The sequence below is a fragment of the Dipodomys merriami genome, unplaced genomic scaffold (genome assembly GCF_024711535.1).
Source record: "Dipodomys merriami isolate MVZ:Mamm:240054 unplaced genomic scaffold, mDipMer1.0.p SCAF_14, whole genome shotgun sequence".
In the NCBI taxonomy this organism is placed as follows: Eukaryota; Metazoa; Chordata; class Mammalia; order Rodentia; family Heteromyidae; genus Dipodomys; species Dipodomys merriami.
In genome coordinates this window covers 19771804-19776508 of record NW_027202715.1, presented here as the reverse complement: position 1 = coordinate 19776508, position 4705 = coordinate 19771804, and positions in this window count along the sequence as shown.

Below are 4705 nucleotides of genomic sequence, written 5' to 3'. Positions count from 1 at the left end.
TTACTGCCTGCGATAGTATTGTGCATTTTATACTAGATTTTTTTTTTTTCCACAGAAAAATGAACCTTTAAGGATGATTAAACTGAGCTGGACACTGGTTGTTCTTGCTTATGATCCTAGCTACTCAAGAGGCTAAGATCTGAGGATGGTAGTTTGAAGCCAGCCTAGGCAGACAAACCTGTAAGATTTTTTTCTCCTAATAATGGGTAAAAAACTGGAAGTAGAGGTTTGGTGGTACACCTCCACTTGGATCAGAAAAGCCAAATGAGCTTAAAGCCCTGAGTTCAAGACTAGGACATGTATACATACATTCAAAAAATGTGACTAGGGCCTGGGAATGTGGCTTAGTGGTTGAGTGCATACTTAACATGCATGAAGCCCTGGGTTGAATTCCTCAGTACCACATAAACAGCAAAAGCCAGAAGTGGTGCTGTGGCTCAAGTGGTAGAGTGCTAGCCTTGAGCAAAAGAAGCCCAGGGAGGGCTGGGAAGGTGGCTTAGTGGTAGAGTGCTTGCCTTGCATGCCTGAGGTCCTGGGTTCGATTCCCCAGCACCACATAAGCAAAAAGAAAAAAGCCGGAAGTGGCACTATGGCTCAAGTGGTAGAGCGCTAGCCTTGAGCTGAAGAGCTGAGGGACAGCGCCCAGGCTCAGAGTTCAGGCCCCATGACCGGACCCAAAAAAAAAAAAAACAACCCAGGGACAGTGCCTAGGCCCTGAGTTCAAGCCCCAGGACTGGCACAAACACACACAAAAAAATGTAACTCTTCCAACATTAAAAAGATACTGCACTGGCGAGCCACTAGTGGCTCATGCCTGTAATCCTAGCTACTCAGGTTGAGATCTGAGGATCATGGTTTGAAGCCTTCCAGGTTTCAAAGGAAAGTCCAGGAGACTCTTCTCTGCATTAAACTACCAAAAAGCTAGAAGTGGGGCTGTGGTTCAAGTGGTAGAATGCTAACCTTGAGGAAAAAAGCTCAGAGAGAGTGTCCAGGCCCTAAGTTCAAGCCCCAGCACTAACACCAAAAAACAAACAAAAAGGAATCTAAATCTAAGGACCAGAGACCAGAGGAATTCACCTATTTTACTGATGCACTCTAGCAGACATTCTTATCAAGGTAAAAATAAATTTAAAAATATTTTTTAGGGTGGGGAAGGTGGCTCAGCGGTGGAGTGCTTGCCTTGCATGCCTGAGGCCCTGGGTTCGATTCCTCCAGCACCACATAAGCAGAAAAGGCTGGAAGTGGTATTGTGGCTCAAGTGGTAGAGCGCCAGCCTTGAGAGGAAGAGCTGAGGTACAGTGCCTCAGCCCAGAGTTCAGGCCCCATGACTGACAAAAATAAATATGTATATTAAAGAGCATTGTTTTAGAGATTTTATTCATGTAAAATAGTACTAAGACACTGTACTTCCTTGCTTATAAGCATGGAAATGAAATGGTTTGGTGAGTTGGACGGATTTCCTGCTCTGTGGATGGAATTCTTAGGCAAAAATTGGTCTGTTGTACTCATGTATCAGAGGCTACTTTAAGAGCTGAAGAGACAGACACCCTCATGGAGCTCCTATTTTGGTAGGGGAGACAAGTTAACAAGTTAAATACTGCGGCTACTTGATAAGAAAGGTGTCTCTCTGTTCACTGCTGTATCTATAGTGTCGATTACAGCAAAGCACACGCAGTCTTGGTGGAATGAATGGATAGGATTGTAGAGGTAAATGGTAGAAGTAGACTAAGGAGAGAGTGATAAGTAGTACAGTGAGCTGTTTTCCATGGCATGGTCATCCCTGTCCAAAGGTCAGCCTGATGAATATAGTGACCTCTATTTGTCCAACAAAGTTTTGAACCCTGGTTAGGAAAAACAGGTAACAAGAGTTAAAAGGTGTCAGCTTTGGTGTTGGACAGCCTTTCTATCACTGGTATCCTTATAACCTTGTCCTCACTGGCCTTGGTCTCTGCCTCTGAAGGTGGACAATTTGTGTCTCCTCAGTTCTTGGAGAGATTAAATAGGATGGTGTACTTACTTAGTCCATGGTCTGGTACACAAAGTGTTGTATAAATGAACCAGAAGGTTTATGTCTATTCTGGCTGTGAAATGAACTCTCAGGTCATACCAAAAGCTGAGTTAAATCTAGCAACTGTTAGATTGAGGCTGACTCCTCCAAAGGAGAGATTAAATGTGATTTGAATCAAATTGGGTCGGAGAACAGAGCCAAATTTGCCAAGATTTTTTCCTTTGTTAGTTCATAATAAGGATGACATTTCATTTAATGGTGATTAGTCTTCATTCTTTAGACCTTGCTTTTGTGGGCATAAAGGCTGAACAGGTGGAACTGACTGTTTCCCTTGGCCATGGATAAAGGGTGGTGAAGTTCCTAGAAGGCTGTACTTCATTTGCTACCCTCTATTCAGACAACTCTGGCTTCTGGAATTAGCTGTTGTCAGGCTGAAGCTGTAACTCAGCAATAGAAGCTTGTCTAGTATGAGCAAGGACCTAGATTTGATCCCTAGCAAAAGACTTGCTTTTCTTTATGACTTACAAAGTAACAGGCAGCCATTCTTGCCCAGGTAGTCTCACAAAATGCCCATAAATGGAACTAGAGAGCAGATTTTGTCCTATTGTATCTAAGACATATGACTTTAAGGAGTATTATTGTTCATTCTCCCTTTTTTTTTCAGTTGGGGGCTGGAGTTGGTGAAATGGGAAAAGAAACGAAGCTCTTACAAACTTGGGCAAGTTAAAAGTTTGTAAAGCCTCAGGTAAGGGAGGTGGTGGTAGAGCTATAATGGAAAGCTGCTTGAGCACTTAGCTAAAGAATGTTGAGGAACAGTGATAAATAGTTTGCTCTTTAACCCTTTGGGGACAGGAGGGCAGTGAGGTTAAGCAGAAGATACAAAAACAAGATAACCTCTGGGGAGACAAAACAGGAAAAACAGAACTGGAGTGGCCCTGGATGTATCGGCGGTGGGCTTAAAATTGTAATCATGCAAGCAGCTTTGCCTTCTGTATCTGTGTAAGTTTGACATGTCATCCTTTGGGTGGGCTCTGCTGGTTTACTTCCAGTTATATATTACATTATAGTTATGCTTTTCCCTTTTCTAAAACCCAGCACTTCTCCCACCCCAATGTGGTCTTCTAATAGGTTTTGAAATGCCTGCCTGAAAGCTCATCGTGGATTGGTGTGATCAATGTGAAGTGGGGCTGAGGAGGCTCACTTCAGATCTGTCACTGTGCACTTGGATAACTTCAAGAAATGTGGTTAGAATATAATTGGCCAGCAGTAATAGCCAATGATTTTAATTATTTGTATATTAATTATATCTGTGGAAGAGTACAAAGCTACAAATGGGCACTGGAACATTTTTCCAGTAGCATTGGAAAAATGACTTACTATGAATCACAGATAGACAAAATGATCATCACAAACTATCAAAGTTTCTTGTGCCCAGAACCAGGACTTTTAATTCTAATGCAGCCATTCTATGTGTGTCAAACTCAAGCCTATTATGATAAAATGAAAAGTCGCAGTTTCCTACTACTGGCAAATGAGTCATGCTGAGATACTCTTCCTCTTTCAGAGCTTTAGAATATAATTAACCTGAACAGAGATTGTAATGTTTATACACATTTCTGGGTGATTACTGTTCTCTAAACATCTATCATTGAAGACAGTGGGGCAGTTTTATACACAATTGAAAAATAATAGCTGCCTTTATGAGCAAAATAATGTTAGAGAAAAAAAAAAACTTTTTTTTTGTAAAGCAACCCATGATCCTCCACTCTTTTGTTTGATTGGTTGTCTGTCCTGGGGCTTGAACTTAAAGCCTAAGTGCTGTCCCTGAGCACTTTTGCTCAATGCTAGCAGTGCTACCACTTGGAGCCACAGAACCACTTTCACTTTTCTGGTGGTTACTTGGAGATAGAGTCTCAAGCACCTGCCCAGGCTGGCTTTGAACCTCAATCCTCAGATCTCAGCCTCCTGAGTAGCTAGGATTACAGGCATGAGCCACCAGTTCCTGCCATGCTTTTGTTTTTTGCTTTTTTGTTTTTTGTTTTGCCAGTCCTGGGGCTTGAACTCAGGGCCTGGGCACTGTCTGTCCCTAAGCTTCTTTTGTTCAAGGCTCACACTCTACCACTTGAGCCAAAGAGGCACTTCTGGCTTTTTATTTTTTTGTGGTTCTGAGGAATTGATCCCAGCGCCTCATGCATGCTAGGCAAGTACTCTACCACTGAGCCACATTCCCAGCCCCAGCATATTTGTTTTTTGAACAGGGTCTTGCAATTTTTCCCAGGCTGGCCTCAAACTTGAGATGCTCCTTTCCTACTCCTGAGTAGCTGGAATTAGCAAAAAAAAAAGAAAGAGTCTGGACTGAGGGTAAATGGCTCAAGTAGTTGCTTAGCAAACACAGGGCTCCAAATCCAATCCCTAGTATTGCAAAAGAAAAAATGTAGTAGAAGAGGATTAACTTTTTTTTTTTGGTCAGTGCTAGAGTTTGAACTTAGTCTAGCATTTGCAAAGCAAATATTGTATCCACCAGTGAGCCATATTTCCAGTCCTTTTTGGCACTAGTTACTTTTTTTTTTTTTGCTAGTCCTGGGGCTTAGACTCAAGACCTAGGCACTATCCCTGGGCTTCTTTTGCTCAAGGCTAGTACTTTACCATTTGAACGACAGTGCCACTTCCAGCCTTTTCTGATTATGTGGTGCTAAG